We start from the raw sequence: 18,483 nt of genomic DNA, 5'->3' as shown, positions 1-18,483 counted from the left end.
GAGCAGGAAGCAGCATTTGGAGACATATGGCTCCATTTTAAAACCCAAACTTTTCATCCCTCATGAAAATTGCTGGAGAAATCAAACAGCGTCGTCTTCCAGCCTGTTCCAGCGGCTGTGCCGTTCTCCAGCACTGGCGCTCGCCTCCCTCTGCCTCTCCCCTGTGCCTTCCCCTTTAAAGAGACACACGGGTGGCTGCGCTCCACTTGACATGTGCGCCCGTATTCTCACCTTAGAGACGGAGGATGGGCATGGTTGCGCGCTTTGATGGCTTAATTATTGCTGTGGAAACAGGAGTGGTTAGAGAAAGATGGAGGGAGAGAGAGGGAGAGGCAGATGGTTCTGTGCAAATGGCAGCAACTAGGACGAGGCATCTTAAACGTATAGAGGCTTTGTTTGCAGCAAGTAAAATAGAAAACCACGTTGGATTCACCGCTGTACGTACTTTACCTCTCAGCAGCCATGTTAAAATGGGACTGGCTGTTGGAAAGGCTCAACGTACACATGAAGCAAAGGTCCACACAGCTCCAAGATGTTTGTCTCAGGTCGGCCTTTAATTCACTGCACGCATCAATTAGAACCTTTTTCTTAGCAACACCTCATTTGTTCTGATCGTGGGTCGAGCCCCCGAAGACTCATCAGGACAAGAGTTAAGAATATGGCCTCTATGTAATATGTGGAGGTATAGAGGCTTTGCAGGATAACATTTAAATTCATTAGGAAATAAACACTAATTTTTACACTAGAGTAAAATGACACAAAATGGTTTTGTGAGCTGTTAACCTTAAGTCATAATATTATATATTCCAATGTCTCTGTCTATAATCTTCTGCTGCGTTCAGTCCTCTCTGGACTCACTGACTCAACCTCTGTCACATCTTTAAGGTTTTTTAAGAGTTTTATCTTAATGAATGTTACTTTTAGAGTAGAGAGTTTTTTAGAGTGCATTTGTATTAATATCAGATTTTTAAAAAGGCTTAGACCAAACCCTTTATTGTTTCATTTCTTTGGAAACACATAAGATTTGTTAACTAAAGATAGTAAACCTCTAACTAAGTCCTGCTCCTATAATCAAACATGTATAAAACAATACATTTGTTTTTTCTTGTCTGACCTTGAAACAACCACTTCCACTAAGTACTTCCTGCATCACCCATTTAATCCCCTTTACAAACTCTACATAATGTTTATTGTTACGCTGATGATACTAGTTTATACATCACATTATATATTTCATATATGGCTTCTGTTCTAAACTTAATTTGCACTGCCTCTTCTCCATATTGGTCCTTGTAGTGTTCTCACCTAGAAAAGATTGAGTGATATCAATAGCATCAGATAGAAAAGGGTCAAAGGGGCTTTTATACAGAAATAAAGTTTTCTCCTGCTCGTCAGTTGACCACGGTTGTGCCTGCCTCTCTATTTAAGGTCTCGCCATAAATTCCTCACTCATCATTTAGTTGTACAATGAAATGTAATAAATGTGGGATGGTTCAGCATTACTAATGACAACAGCTGCTTCCTGTTACTTCCTTATCTTTAGGGTACTACAGTAGGAAGGGACTCATTTCCTCTTGTCCTGCAGTAAGTCTCATAAACTCAGTAATCACGGTTACATTAGCTACAGCTCCTGTTCAAACGCAGCGGTTTATAAATAACAAAGAAACTAAAATTTTATTAATGCTACCTGTTAAAATTTCACTCACTGTACGTTCTAGCCTTACTGTACTGTGCCTACAGTACAGTACAACAATCAAGGCCAAAAATGTGCCAGCGTAGGGATATTGAAGTCCAATGGTGAAAAATGATTATGGCGCACACACTCGCCATAAAGCATGGCAGCGCCCGGGCCGCGTGGCAGGGGAGTGGACCATTTATCTTGGGAAGGAGGAGCTGTGTGCTCCAAAGCCCATCTGTCTCTGGATGAGGGTTGGGGGTTGTGAGGTCGGGCTCGGTTTAATTGAAGATTATCTGCTTAATTACTCAAGCACAGCCAGCGTTAAACAGCCATGGATTAAGAAAGCGTCAGCGAGGCAGACCTTGGGGTCCAGTGCTGTGCTCAATTAGCAGGAGGGCCCAGATATGGCTCTCCCCTCCTCACCCACCACTGAACTGGAACTGAAACGGCATGCTAAGAGACGGGCCATCAAGATAATAGACACACAGCTGAACGGCAATAAAAGCAGTAAGACGCAGAGCGTGAGCGTCGCATCTGGGCCTCCCACCGTCTCAGCAGCTCCTGAAACTCTATGCTCTGAAGCAGGGGGGTGAAAATAGCTTGAGCAGGCGGTAACAGAAAGTTGTGGCAGTTACAAGAACTGTACATTTTATCCTGATAGTAGAAAGTAGGAAGTAGGAAGTAAACACAGGGTGGGTGGTCATCTGCCTCCATTGGTTGGAGTGGAGAAAGCAGAGAAAACACTGACAATGGAATCAGGGAGGATGTCCAGCCGCTTCCTGGAACCTCCTCACACGATGAAGAAAAAGGATCAAAGCATCAAAGAAGGAGAGAGAGAATCAGGCTGAATCATAGAGATCAGCTCACATCCAGTCAACGTGAATGTGAGTAACACTGGATCAGAACACGGCGATGGCAGCTGCATGCAGTGCTTTCCTGACGCTGTGAATGTTCCTCCGCATCCTTTCTTCCTCCTTCTGGCCACACAGCTGTGCGATATTGATGAAGGTGGATGTCAAGAACGGACCACCCCCCTCTGTGCCGGCCAGATATCTCTCTTGGTGGATGGGTTATTTATACGACGCACCTTGATGTTTGAAGATTTGCCTTGACCTAAAAAAAATCCCTTCGCTCATCCTCACCCTCTGCCGCTGAGGTTTATCTGGCTGCAGTCTTGTGTTGTTTGTGTGTGTGTGTGTGTGTGTGTGTGTGTGTGTGTGCGTGCGTGCGTGCGTGCGTGCGTGCGTGCGTGCGTGCGTGCGTGCGTGTGTGTGTGTGTGTGTGTGGGCATATATGCATATGTGCATGCTGACAGGTTTCTTTGTGTGCCTGACTTTTCCCCTGCAGTAGAGACTTGATGCATGGGTCACATGACATCTAGGTCAGTTCTCCTCCATCACCCTCCTTGTTGCGTCGTGCCATGCCTCACGTTTCATTTCCTCCACCTCTCCATCCTCCTCCTCCATCCGTCCTAATCCCTTCTCCCAATACTCTTCAGGGATGGGAAGCGCTCACGGTGGACTTACACACAGATGGTGGAGATCTGTGGCTACTCAGCAATGCAAACAAAGCTTTATTTGGCCTCCCAAAATGAGAGCAGCCACTTGGCATGAAGGTCCTCGCAGGACAACAATAATGTATATAATAATGCTCCAGTAATATGCTTTACAACATTTATAAGGACGAAACAATGAAAAGTAGATGAATAACTGTACTTTTTGCATCATTCGCACCAAACCAGAAGTGAAGTACATTTAGCCCAACAGCTTCTTCGTCACATCCTTTAGTCCCAATGATGCTAGGACCTCCACATGTATAAAGGTGTGTCATGGTTATTAGCAGTGGAATCCAGTTCATCACAGTTAGTGCTCCCACTACTGCACACTTTGATGTGCGGGAAAATAGTTTCACCAGGAACGCAGGAGAGCTGGAGATCAAACCCCGGCTCGCTGAACGTAGCTTCATGACGTGGGTGTCAAAGTCGAATGACCTGTTTTAGAGCAGAACAGCACCAGTAATGTAACTCAGAATGTGACGTCACTGAGGCCAGATTTCAAGTGACTTGTCCAATATAGATAACGGAATATAATTTTAAAATCTAGTAATTAAGCTATAATTAAGATATAATAAAGCACAATAGCATTTTAGCACATTCACTGTAAAATCATTGCTCTGCATTTATGCTTAAAACACACCAGAACATGTGCATGTTTTTATGACTCCTTACATGCTTTGTGTTTTATTCGTGTTTCAATTCTATGACCCAGGCCTGGATGCAGAAGGCTTGGTTTAAACCACAGATACTGCAGGTCGTACCACAGCGTTAGTGAAAAGGTGAATATATGAAAGCAACAGAAGGAAAATGGAAAACTTTCATGGGATTTTGTTGGGGATTGGATTTAATAAATCTCACTAAATCCATACTTTGTGCATAAGGAGCAGGAAGGGTGTGGCGGTTTAATCTGACCCCTGGGCATCAAAAGAATAGAACGGATGGACTAACATTCACTCACTCACTCACACGACTCTAGAAACAAAACGATAGGAATATTATTCTATAAACACCGTAACACATCAAATCCAAGCATTATTTACGTTATTCTTCAAGTCCAAAGCAAATTTCAAGTGAGAGGCACAAACAGGAGAACTGTGACACGTGAAGGAGCGGGTGTTGGACCCTGGAGCCGGTGATCGGCGGGTTGCCTGTTCTACGCCGTGAGTCACGCTTGCGTCACGCAGCACGCGAAGGGATGAAAGCTCCGCGCCACGCGTCGTTTCCTCTGAAGTGGGACGTGTGGATGGGGAAGATTAGCCGCTGGCGCAGGTTAAAGCTCGGCGACGTGCGTGCACATGACTGTAATGTGTTCGGCAGAAGCCACAGACCTGCGCGTTAATACTGGCTCTCTGGAGTTATTTCGAACGGCGAGCTGCAGCCGTCGCGGGCTTCGGGTGCGGGATGGGAGAATTATTCTGTTCTCCATGGGTGCTGCTGGGAGGAGGGAGAAGGAGAAGCACAAAGGGGGGAGACGGGGGAGGTAGTTGACAGGTGAGCGGGTGAAGACTCGGTTCAGCCTGAGTGCTTCACTCATGCGGTGGAAATACTGAGGTCAAGCCCCCCCACGCCCCCGCTCCCCCTCCATCTCTCCCTGTCAATCTCCCTCGTGCACCGTATCTGTGCCGGCGTTCCCTTTCCTCTCGAGCCACGTGCCATTTTGACAAACAGATTTATTGCCTACGTCATATTTCTTCCGCGTTTTAATCAAACGCCGGGGCGGCGAGCCTGACTTGTGCTCAGATTAATATCGCCATTGATCAGATTGGATGGAGGTGTCTCGGCACCCGCTCCGCGCACGCTTCCCGCCTCTCACTCGCGGGGAAAACGGCTTTACGCTCAGAGAATTCCAGTAATGTGCCGCTTTTCGCCCCGCGTGGCTGCGATTTCACTCACACGTGCACGCTACGTATTCATGCGTGTGTGTGTGTGTGTGTGTGTGTGTGTGTGCGTGCGTGCCTGCGTTTGCTCGCGTGGCATTTTCAGCAGGCGTAAAAACATTTGCAGGCTCCATCTTTTCGGGCCGTGAACGCGTCCCCCCGTTTGATTCTTGGGGGCTGCTCTTTCGTGAAACCGTTAAAAGGTTCTGGCCGAACGTGTCGACGCCTGAACTTTGAGAATTCCCGGTCACTGGCAGGGCCGCGTTTGAAGCAAAGGGCTGCGCCGCGGCTGAGGCGCGAGGCGCGAGGCTGGAGGTGGAGGAGGAGAGCAGGTGCAGCGGCGCGCTGGTGACAATAGTGCGCGAGGAAGTCATTTTAACAGACACGCGGCGGCGGCGGCCGGTGGCAGCCATCAGAGCTGCTCCTTCCCCCGCCAGCAGCCAGCACACACACACACACACACACACACACACACACACACACACACACACACACACACACACACACTGACAGCGCTTTCACCCACCTCCACCCCCGCCGTCATCATCTCCCCAGCCTGCCAGTAATGCAGCCGCAGCTCACCTCTCTCCCCCACGTCGATCACGCGTGACACGGGGGTCAGCGGCGAGGCAAACAACCTCGCCACCTGCCCCCTCCCCTCCACTGCCCCCCGGGGTGTGACCGGGCCGGCGGTCTGCCACACGAGCGGGGAAATTACCACACATCTTTTGTTGCTAAGTGCACGGGTGAGTGATGAACAGAAGCGGCCTTTGGCAGACGCTAACTGCAGGGGTGTAGAAGGAGGTGTGTGTGTGTGTGTGTGTGTGTGTGTGTGTGTGTGTGTGTGTGTGTGTGTAAGGCAGGAGGGGGCTAGGAGGAGAGAGGAAAAATGTAAAGGGAGAGAGAGTTCTGGGAGGGAAGTGGCAGCTCGGTGGTGAAAGGATAGAAGGAAGGGGGATGGGGCGGATGGGGTGATGAGGAGGATGGAGGGGGGAGGCGGAGGAGCGAGGGGAGCCGCAGCCTTCTGATTAAGGGCGAAAGACTGCCGGCTGAGGTGGAGGAGGAGGAGGGGGAGGAGGGGGATGCCAAACAGAGTGAGGAGAGGCGATAGAGGGAAAGGGAGAAACAGTGAGGGAGAGGTGGGGGAGGGACAATTTAACGAAGCTCAAAGCGTCTGCCATCTCTGAAAAGCAGAAAAAAAAGGGAGACAGACATGGAGGAGATCGGGCCGGGCTCAGGCTGGTGTTAACAGCCTGTTAGTCCTGCCCTCGCTTTTCTTCCTCTCCTTCCTTTTTGTTTGTGATTTGGTGTTTAGAAGAATGTGAGCCAGGATTACTTTGGGCTTTTGAAAGAAACTTTGAAAATCTGTTTACAGAAATACAGCAGGCTGCTGGGTAAAAAATCCAACATGGCCGGGGAACTTGTTGATTGTACATTTTCCTTAACTGCATGTAATTTGTCGGGAAAAAATATTTTATTGGCATCTATTTTCATAAAATGTTCTGAATCAGATCTTTAAAAAAATATCTACAGTGAATAACAAAGGCTCTTGAAATTATATAGGATACTGTAACTTTTTGAGAAATGGTCTGGATATAATTGTCCCATTGTGTTTTTCACCACGTGAAAACAATTCAAAGTAAAAGAAAAAAAAGAACAGAGAAGAAAAAGAAGAGAACACATCAGGATGTTCAGGCGCAACCTCTTTATAAGTGTAACAAATTCATGGTGAACTTCGAACGAGTGCCATTTAACGTTATTGGAGGAACGATGCTAAATCCACGAACGCGCGCGCGCGAGGAAGAGGGAGTGAGAGAGCGAGAGGGAGCACCTGTGTCATTGTTATGCCTGTTGCCTGGTAACAACATTCTTCACTGTGCAGCAAACGGAAACCGTGCATGAAGAAAGCCTTCCTCTTTCCTTTCACTGACAGGAGAGTAGAAGGAATTTCACATTTCAGGGACGGTTTTAATAATGATTGAGAACATTTCTGTCAAGTCTCTCCATAGTCACAACATATAAAATAATTTGGAGCAAGTATTTCAATTGACTTAAATAACTATTTACATTATACAATTTTTGGCATGTGAAGCAGTGTTAGTGTTTTTTATTATTTTATTAAGTGTTACATGATGACTGTTGTAAAAAAAAATAAACAAAAATTTAAATACTTCATTTATTGCATGGCTGTTTATGACCCTTGTATAAAGAATCAAACAGCGCCCCCCCTAAACGTTATGTGGTAAACGTGTGGTGAAAAGGTGTATTGCAGTAATAAAACGTGAAAAGGCAGGTAGAGACGTTGCCCCCTCTTAGTGCACAGAATGCCCAATTACCCAAACAAAAAAGGCTGACGTCATCCCACTGCTGAACGGAGAGTAGTCAGGAGTTTACCGCGGAAAGATGGCGGCGTCAACTTCGTTAGCATCAGCATCGTTGACAAGTGCAGCTATGGAGGGAGTTTTGGAGTTTTTAGTAAAAAAATATTTTACCAAACTGCCACTTAAACAACAACAACAAGAAGTTAAACTGAGACTAATGGCCAAACTTCAGCCGCACACAAAGAGGAAAAAGAAAGGAGGCATTTCCACTTTTAATAAGGAAAATGTTGCCCCTCCAGTGCTAGCTGCTAACGCTAAGCTTCCAAGGCTACATTCTGATGGAGTGCCCCAGCTTTAGATGAGCTTCTCTCCCGTCTAACATCTGAGGAACACGCGTGGACAGGACCATTTCACCACGATGACGGAGAGCGGCCTTCTTCAAACAGGGTAAGGAAAAGGAACGTCACACTTTTTCTCCGTATATTTTCCGTTATCTGTTTCGTTTTAAACATTAGCATGCTATGCTAAACCAATTTGATGACCTTCGTGAACATCGCAGTACTTGCAGACGTCAACAGAATATTAGAAGACAATAATGTTTCAGCTGCATTGTTCAACTTGAGCTGCAGGGAAAATTATTTGTTTATTCCTATTTTTTTAAATACAAGTAAAACTTATAGTATGTATTTCACCTGATGGCAAGGAAACGCTCATCCCAATGAAAGATTCACTTACCTACATAACCTGTTGAGAAAATATTCATGGTGGCCAGCCTATATAAATGGTAGATGAAGACCTTCCTCTTCCTGTGGTTTCTAGTTCATGTTTTTGTAAAAAGATACTATGTTGGACTCAGACTATGTGGTCTGTAAAGTATAGAAACGTCATGTACTCAGTGTAGTTATTCCAGGCTTTATTCTGAGACGAGGTTTCCAGAATAAAGCCTACATCTGTGTTCAAGAAGGATTCCTGGTGTGCTTCCTTACATATTTCCTGCTTTGAAAACTCTGTATAAGATTATGTGTATAAGATTAACATTTTTAACATTAACATTTTATTGGCAAATGCTTACACATACATAATACATATACATCTATTATCTACCCAAACCAGATTGTTTTCTGTAAGCAGAATTTACTAATATGGTCACAAATACAGTACAATCAAATTTACATATAAACTAAATGTAACTGGACACAGAAGCTGTTCACCAATATATCTGCTCATCTAGATTTCAGGCGGCTGTTGTGTGATTGCACATAGCACTTGGTTAAGGTCAGGGAAATATTGTGGTGTGGTTTAATAAAGAACTTCACACAGAACTTCATACCACCCATACTGAACGACTTTTCTTGCCTAACCTAACCTGACCTGAAATCATACTCCAGGTCTGTGGTTTGTAATTCAATTCATCCATCAACAACCACCATCATGCTTTCATTTATTACATTTAACCATTCATTCATGTTAAGATGTAAAGATTCAGCCTTGTCTTTGCTCTCTAAACTATTCCCACTATTGCACTGATGATTATATTAAAAGCAAGGTAAATGGACAAAGTAGTTTTGGTCATGGTATTTACATTTAAATAATCTGAAAAAAATTTTGAACATTCATATTTATGTTTGAAGTTTCAAAAACGATGTTAAAACTCAAGTTATACGTTGCATCTCTATAAGTAAAACTGTTAAAGTGAAACTTAATGCCTAAGGACCCGTATGGTTTCTTACTATTGAATGTATCACAGTCTTTCCTTATATGATTTTCATAGTATACAGTATAAAAACCAGAATGGTAATGGCATTATTAATATAGTTTTACTTTGTCTTCTCATTTCTAATTTTGTCTTATCCTGTTTGTATCAATCATTTGTTCTTTCAGGCTTTTATATGTCAATTAAATAAATAATAATATCCTACCTACTTTGTGCAGTTGCGTTCCAAAAACTAATATTGGTTTATTGTGGATGGTAAAATGTGCCTATCTCTAAGGTGGTAAATTAGCGTTCAACAAACTTATTGGACTTATTATTGTTATTGCCTGCTTAATATGGAACCTCTATAATTAAAATTAAGGTATATGCTGTTTATAAATTTCTAATATAATAATATAATACTATAATTTACTGTTTATAAATAATAATGTATGTCTCAACTCTAGCATTCTTTTAAATGGCAGTGATTGACCTAAGAAAAGGAGAGCTAGTTAGAAAAACAGGCTGCAAGGTGACACACAGTATTTGTCACTGATTGGTCTTAGGAGAAGGCGTCACTGGAGGATGTGTATTGTTGCTATGCTGCTCAGGTGCAGCGTACTGTACCAGTACTTGTCAGCCACCGTATGTCTAGTTGCATTTACTGTACTTTTACCAGTAAAATCCTCAAGAGTCATTAAATTGCACAGATTAAGCTTGCCGTCTCTGTGGACCACAGTTCACAATGCCACCCTGGGGTCAGGTTCCACAAGCAGCCAACCATCTACAGTGCAGCTCAGCCTTGTGATGGTGCACACAGACGCAAAGCGTGTGAAGTGATGCGGAAAACTTGGTGGTTAGGATTTTTCTAACTTGCTGTGGGATTATGCAACCATATATTCATTAATATTCCTCTCCATCATCAGTGGTTGCCTGATGGTGTCTGTCGACTGATCCTTTTGGTTGGCAAATGGTGACTTAATCAAGAAATAATGGTGATTTTCAGCTAATCTTCTGGCCAATCACAAGCGAAGGTAACGGCTTGGATGCTGGCAAATGAGCCACTGCCTTGAATGCGCGCGGGCTAATGACATGATTATTTGCTCATCAGGGAGACACGTGTGTGTGCCAGGAAGAGTGTGTATGTGTGAAAGTCTGTACGTGTATGTGTGTTGGAGTTGTTGGTGGTGTTGGGTGCTGGTCACATCTCAGCATGGTAATAAAAGCCAGAGCTGTTGTCACAAAACTCAACCCCTACGCCTCGCTTTTAAGTGCTGCCTCTATTCTCAGAGAGCGGCAGACGTATTACAGAGAGTGGGGAGAGAAAAAGAGGAAGAAAGGCTCAGGGAAAAAGAGAGGGGGAGAAAGTGAGGACCAAGGGGGGGTTCGAGGCCTGTGGCTGAAGGATTGATTTTAAATGTTCTGCAAAGGCAGTGTTTACTATCCTCCCCCCGACAGCACCAGCATCAAAACAACATTCATCTTTTCCGTTCCTCACGAAGTAAAAAAAAAAAAAATGGAGGGGGGGCAGAAATAAGCAGTTGTTGCTTAAAATGACGTTTCTTCCCCACAGTTTCCCCCCAAAAGTAGTAAATTTGTGTCACTTTGTACGATTTGTTATTGTTCCAACACTGTTGCAGTGTAAAGGCCAAACCTGTGTTCTAATGGGCAACTGTAACTCAACAGGAGTTGTTATTTATGGAGACGACATTAATGAGTCTGGTTGTAGTTCCCAGCCTCCCTTCCTTCTACAGTCACAGGAGCAGATAAGCTAATAGGCTAATTCAAGGTTACAGAGTGTGGTAATGAGGATATCATGCAGTACTGTAAAGGAAGAGTCATATTTAAAGGTTAAGGCTGATGTTATGCTACGGTTTTCTAATTATCAGCAGTTCCCATGAAAACCTTGTGTTAGTTACTTGCTACAGTCCCAAGCCTAGTGGTCCCCACTGTATATGTAAATCTAAGCAAATGGGTAATGATTACATACTTTTGAAATTTCAAAAGGATTAAGCACAAAAAGTACGATTTGTTTCATCTTAAACTAAATTGGTGAAACTTTTCAGTCAGGAAGATGAAATATTTCTTTTTTTTCCCATTTGATTTAAGGTTTTGTTTTACAATAACTGTGGCCCAGTCAACCCAGCGTTTTGAGCAGTGGCTGGAAATTACGCTAAATACTTAACTCAATTTGAAGGAGAAAATTCCCTTTCGTGACACGCAGCCACACTCATAATTATCCGCTTGTTGCCGACCATTAGGAATTTGATTTATTGTTCTTTGGCAGTCAGGATGGAAGTTTCTCACCCCCGCCTTGGACGTGTGTGAAATGCAGAAGTCTGGAGGGCTGAGGAGAATACGGGGAAGCGAGAGCCATATGTCTGTGCTGTCAGAGAGCCACTTGTTAGAGGAAGTTTAACCTCCCTGTGCCTCCAGCCAGAGCCTTAATTATTAACAACATGTCTTCCCTCTGAAGAGCTGTGTGAGGGCGGCTCGCTGAAAAGGTGCTTTGGAGTGTGGGTTGGGAGCCGACTACCCTCTGGATACTAAGACATTCAGTTAAGGCAGTGTTTGGGGGAAAGTTGCTGGTTTGTAGATACATTACCATTCACCCCATGCGAGACTTTTTCTTTGCCGTAATTGAGGCTTACTTGTAAACACATAAGCAAAAGTAGCTGCGCTGAGCTCACATTTAAGTTAAAGCAATCATCATGACATCATTAAGTGCCAATGAAAGATTTGAAACCGACCACTTCTGGTGGTTTGTACTGGTATTTTTTTTTTTGTAGAAAGCCATCAGAATAACTGCACTGATTGGCTCTCCACTTCATAAGCGACAGGAAGTTCTGATTTTCTGATTTGCTGAAAGTAACACGATGATTTACCACTGTATTATATTTAATTGGACAAATTCCAAACGTTGCATAAATAATTTAATTGGCGCTGTTAGGGATTCATTTAATCTTGTTTCTTGTTAACTAAGGCCAAAAATCTACTTCAGTGTCAAATTATAGATTGAGGCAAAAAAAAATGCGTTGCAATGAATTTTTGAGGCTGTTTTAGATCAATTCAAAATCAGAGTGAAGCTATCAGTGGAGATCACCCAGAAAAATAAGCCACTTATTTAATGCTGTGAAAAACTGTAGTTTTGGATGCAGATTATGCTGAATGATGCAATTATCAAAGTGAAATATATTATATATAAACTTATAAGTTTGGCATTACTTCAACAAACCTGTGTCAGGTCTGTGCAAGATAATATTTAGTAGAGAAAAACAGAAAAAATTCCAAAATGTTTACATACATTATAAAATACACTGCTTTCAAACAATAATAACTTTATGTAAACAAGTTCTTATCATAAAGATAAGAGATCATTAAACTGTGTCTACATATCACCTAATCAATAGGTCTCTGTTTTTATTTGAGCTGCATTGTCATTATCTGACAATCAGTCAACTGTAATTATCAATTACAAGACGGAGGTGGCTTGATAATTAGTGAATTATATCTTGTTTACTATTGTGTTTACTATTGCTATCCTATATTATTATATCAGAATTTATGTGCCAATTGTCATATTAAAAAAAGTCATACCAATAGAATAAATACTTGTCTATTTTAGTCATGTACCTTTTCAGGAAGGACACACCTTAGGGAATTGCTGTTTTTAGTATCTTCAACATGTCATACATAGAGTTCATATATTTAATTAGCGCTTTGTGTCCTTTTAGGTTTAAGATGGTGCTACTCCTTGACCTTTTATTAATGCTTTGTTTTTTGTCTTATGCCCAAAACTGCCTGAGGAAATTCATGGTTAAAAAAACACAAAGCATCCGGCTTGTCTGGTTCAGCACTCACCATCCCCCACTCAAAGTTACTGTGCATGGAAATTTTCCCCAGCTATAACAGCGGCAATGGAAAATAGTGCTGTGAGAGGCTAGGTGCAAAGCAGTAGGAGTAAAATTTAATAAACAAGGTGCTAAAATCTACTTTTGTTGCTTACAGTTGCATCCGTGAGTAAAGTATAACCCCCCCCCCCCTCCTCTGTTGTAAAGCACTCGAACATGTGCGTCTGAGGCCGTACTGACTGACAGCAGGTCATGCGACTTTACTCTGCTCTACCAAAGCCCCTCATCCCCCTCACAGACGCATGCTCACACCCTGTTGTCTACTGTAGGTAAGCAAAGATGTGCAAACACACATACAAACATGCACGTATCCACAAGAGTCCCATTCTGAGCCATCACTGTGTGTGTTGCACTGCAGGTCTGGGGTCATTTACATACAGTAGATAGATGATGAAAAGATTATGGGGCACCGGGCTTATTAATCACACTGCTGAGAAGCAGAAGAGGGACTCCTTGGTGTCAGTCTTCTCTCCAGGGACAGGTCTTTACCCTGGATGTGTCTTTTATGCCATTTGCCATGTTTGAATTTGCGGCCTAGCTAAATCACCTTGTTATTATGAGTGCCTTGGCACACGGCGCTGCTGCAAGGTCACGGCCGCTGTACTCCACCTTCAGCTGACATCAAGAGGGAACCGTACTTTTACCACATCTGCTATCAAATACTATATGTTGTACCGTATGTATGGATGAACATTTTCTTCAGAAATGTCATCACAAATCCTTTGTCTGCTAGAAAAGACACAAAGGTTGCCTCCTAACATAATTTAAAGTTTGTCTGTGCTAGACTCGACTGGGCAAAAATTCTAATTCTATTCTGCAGCATTGTGGTATGGTGGACATCGCCATGCGGCCAGTCAGGTTCGTCGATTCTCTTATATGTGGACAGTTTTTTCGTTTTTACAGCTTGACTGATTGAGGAGTTATGGGATGTTCAGAGTAGATGTGATGCTTTGTTGGCATGAAGGGTTTGCATATAATTAGGCTTCTTGTTCAATGTTTTCTTAACTGTCAATAAAAAATACTCAACATAGATTTATACAAATACATTTTTCAGTTAAAGTCAAAATACCTTGACCTCGACTGATATACAGTCTGATGTCTTGTTAATTTATAAAAAGAAAGTTACCTAACATTGTTGTCTTTTTATTTATTTAACCAGGTAAGTTAATTGAGAACCATTTCTCATTTACAATCTGGCCGAGAGGCAGCATGAAGGACAAGTAAAAAACAATGACTTAAGATAGTATAAAACTTGAAGGAAAAACATATCACACAATATAAACTATTCAGTATGGTTATAGTAATATACAAATAAATAGATAGTTAAAAAAAGTGCAATGTTCTATGTATGAGACATGAATTTGTTTTGGTTGATTTCTGTTCTGTTTTAAATTTACAGTCAATTATTACACATTTTCCTGTATTTGTCCTGTGTCTCGCTGAGCTGCAGTGGACAGTTGTTTTCTAAAAGCAGTGTGAAGATTTATTGTATTCCAACTGCTTTTGATGTCAACAGTTTGAACGGAGTGAAAGTTGCTGCAGTGAATTTGGTGGCTGGAGAACTTTCATAAATTTTGATACACATAATTTGATAAAATCTGCGCGGACCATTGTAGCGTGACCGTGTGCATCATATTCACACGTCCCGACCACATGGTTCTAGCCTCATAAGACAGCATCACCTCTCACTACTACCTCAACACCTCGTTAAAAAATTTGAACCTTCCTGCAGCTGAACATTTCATAGCACCCTCCCCATTCTGCATGTAGAATGAATATTGAATAGTGAGTGGTTGGAATGGGACACTGAGACTGGTGGATGTGATAATGGAGTAATCCACAGCGACAGGTGAAGTACTCTGCTCCTCTGGGCTGTTTGCTTTGGTAAATGTAGATGCCATCCTCTGACCCCAATGGGACATGACACTTGGACTCCCCCTGTCCTTTCTCCTGTCCTCCAACACTCACGCCCATTCACCTTTCAGCTGATGGTGTTAGCTGTAATAGCAACAAAGCCACATGGTTCTTTTCTTTTAGGAGGCACTACTGTAGGTTGACTGAACGTGGTTAAACTTGATGGGCGAATGTACAGTATACAGAGGGAAGGAGCTTGTGGGAGCTGAGATTAATGTGGGTTCCTTCCTTTTTTTTTTAACTATTTATACACATAGCTGCTGTATTATACTGTTAATTGATCTGTTAGATTTTACAGATAGCATTTATTTTTGTTGTTTATCAGGGCTGGAACGGTCGGAGAAAAGTAGGGGATGATGCATCAGGCTTCGCTTCTCTGCTAAAAAAGAAAAACATCAGTCATTAGTATTAAAGTACATGGCCTTGAAACAAAACACTGGCTGTGTCAAATCCTTCTTAGCCAGACAATGTTGAAGTGGATGTTAATGAAGATTTAAGCTTTTTTTTAAAATTCTTTCTATCGCACCCTGCCTCTATGAAATGCATTTATATATTAATAATTTGCTTAGCATAATACGTATTACAGCATTACATAAGATGGTGACACTCCTCCAGTGCAGAAACGTTGCTGTGACTGTATAGCGGCAGTATTAAAGAGGTGGTTCAACACGAAAACATATACAACATGCAATGCAACGTATAATTTTGATTAAACGATCATTAGCATTTTCTCAGGGATGGTGTGTTTGACTTTCTGCTGTTTTAACTCCGTGCAGACTTTTGAACAGGCACCAGGCTCGGCTCGAGCCCTGCTGACTTTGATTACCTAATTCCTCAGAGATCTCTCTTAGACTTCTGCTGCCAGGGCGTTGACATGATGTGGAAAAATGTCACTAGCCGTCATGAAACGTACCTCCCCAATCAATCAGTCGTCACGGTTGCACCTCTGTGTACGTGTTGGAATATGTTGAGGTGTGTGTGTGTGAGTGTGTTTGAACACAGAGAGTTCCCCCATTGCTTTCACAGGTCAGCACGTGTGGAAGTGGCAGGGAGATCTCTGAATGAACCATATTCTGCAATTTTTGATTAACACACCGGAAAGAGGAGGCAATAGTGTCTGTGCATTCTTTTATGTAACCTGCACCATACATGGAGTGTGTGTGTGTACGTATGACAGGATTTTGTGTGTAAGTGAGAGACAGACAAAGGTGATGACAGAGACCAAGATAGAAATGTATGAGATTGAGATGTACAGATGTGTGAGGGAGATACATGCAGGTGTGTTACAGGAGGAGAGGAGGGCAGGAGGAGCTGGAGTGCTGGGCTGTCTCACTGCGTTGGGTGATGTCTGCAGGATAACTAATCAATCTATACCTGCCGCGGAGAAAGGGGGGGGAGAGAGCGAGACACAGTCAGACGCGATTAGTGGCTTCTCTGCAGATCTTGTTAGTCTGTGCCCTCCTTGGCGCGCGCAGTCCCACAGAACGAAAGAAAACAACTTCCCAATGGTCGTGCTTCAACAAATTTAGTTCTTTAATTGAGAAGTAAACTAGTATTTTGCTTTTGCAGAATTTTTACACTTAAAAATGTGGACATTAGTTCTGTTCATACTGTAGAAGCCAGCTTTACACCTTACATCACTTAATTCCCCGAAGGAAGAACTGCAGCAGAGTCACAAAACAAACGCACAGCCAATGAAACTTCTTTAATGGTCGTACGGAAATTTGGAACCCCCCCCCCCCATGTTTATGCTTTATGTCTTTATCTTTTTTAAAAATGTTTTTTTACATTTTAGAACATTTCACAGTCAAGCTCAGACAAAACAGGCCCAGTATCCGATTTTCTTCCCACAAACTTTCAGAAGTTTGTAAATCAACTTTCCACCCAAATGTCGCTTGTGCTGCTTCCTTCTGTGGGGAGATGTTTTTCTTCTCCCTCCTGCTCTTAACTGTGTACCAGCGGTTCTAGGGGCTGTCATATTGCATCAGCGCTCTGCTGATTACTTCCACCTTGTCTCCCTCGTCAGGAAATGATTCTGACACGCACTCACACCCTGCCTTCTCTGCATCAATATGCGTGCGATGGAAAAACTGCAGACAGTAAATAAATAATGAAAGACGCGGTGGGGGAGGGAGGACGAGAAGGAGGGAGGTTCTATGTGTCGTTCTCTTTCCGTCTTCTACTCTGTCCTCGGTGTGTGTGAGTGACTCATTGTGGGAAAGTGTTACATACGTTGTGTAAGGGTGTACTGTATAAGTATGGGCCACACAATATGCAAAACAATTTGCTCACAGTCTGAAATTAAACGGGGAAATTGTAATGAATAAATAAGTATTATTCTAGGGCTCAGTTACCAATCCTTGAATTATCTAACTCATCATTGTATTTCAATTATAGATTTTAAGTGTCAGTATATGATAATGATTTCTCTATAGTATATGTTATCTTAGTGCCGCCCCACAGGAAGGTGTGTGGATTTTTCCACTGCTCAGTGAAGAAATCTGCCAGGAGAGTGATGGAGCATTCTCAGTCCAAATCCCTAAAGGGATTATCACAGAGACTCTGCATTTCTGTGGGGGGCATTAAGAGAGTAAGCACATCTGATTGGCCCACTAACCCCTGGCACCCAGTGGCATGACAAGAACCTAGGAGTCATCCTCCTATTTATTTGACCGTTATTTTTGCAGAAGGGATCACTGGGTCATTATGAAGTATAAGGAGAGTGAGATCGGTGTTTACTGCTACAGTGCGGGAACCATCCATCATCAGTACTCAGTCAACAAGACAAGTGAAGATTTACTGCAGCGCTGCAGCACATTTGTAGTGATGTGTGCTGAGCTAATGACCAAATTAAACGTTATCCTATCTAAACATTAATTTCAGCTTCTTTAGTTAATCAAATGACTTCACGCCCAGTTACGATGCACTATTTGCTTTGCTATGCACGTAACACTTCATATTAGTCTCTTAACCATCAGCAAACATTTCATGGGAAGGTTTGTACAGTTGGGTCAAATCAAGTTCTTTCTTGAACAATTTTCTTTAGGCATTTAGTGAGAAATACATTTATGACTTTATATTCGTCTAACAGGAGTAATTGTGTTTTTTTTTAACTTTTCAACACACGATAAAGTGTACATCTTTTTTTGTTTTGGGTTTAACACAACTGAACTCTCAATCAGGTCAAGGAAATAACCATTTAATAGCTAAGAGTTATAAAATGTTAAAATCCTCTGCACCAAACATGAACACATGAATGATCATGTAGCAAGCTATAGTGAAATTAAAATAATAAAACCTTTGCAGTTTGAGATGTCTTAGATTAACTTTAATGTATAGGATTCGTTGCAGTTGTTTGCGGACAGAATTTTAGGGCTCAAGAGGTTTTTTCATACCTCAGCGAAGCGGTGTACAGTAGGTAGTCTGAGTAACCAGTCTGACACAGCAGGCTAATCACCACCTGTGATTGTCTGACTGGCTTCCTTGTTCTGTTTTCTGTTCTGTCCACGCGTGGCCACATTCCAAGATTAAAGC

General features: G+C 42.6%; 1 protein-coding gene across 1 annotated transcript in view; it reads left to right on the top strand.

Moving 5' to 3' along the window:
• Positions 1-7,732: 7,732 nt before the first annotated feature.
• tet2 (tet methylcytosine dioxygenase 2) overlaps positions 7,733-18,483 on the top strand; it is a 67,488-nt gene continuing 56,737 nt past the window's right edge. The window contains exon 1 of the mRNA XM_029160846.3: positions 7,733-7,878. The gene's annotated coding sequence lies outside the window, so the exon portion shown is untranslated. The remainder of the gene's footprint in view (positions 7,879-18,483) is intronic.

The sequence above is a fragment of the Betta splendens genome, chromosome 1 (assembly GCF_900634795.4).
Source record: "Betta splendens chromosome 1, fBetSpl5.4, whole genome shotgun sequence".
NCBI lineage: Eukaryota > Metazoa > Chordata > Actinopteri > Anabantiformes > Osphronemidae > Betta > Betta splendens.
This window is presented reverse-complemented; position numbering and strand designations above follow the sequence as displayed.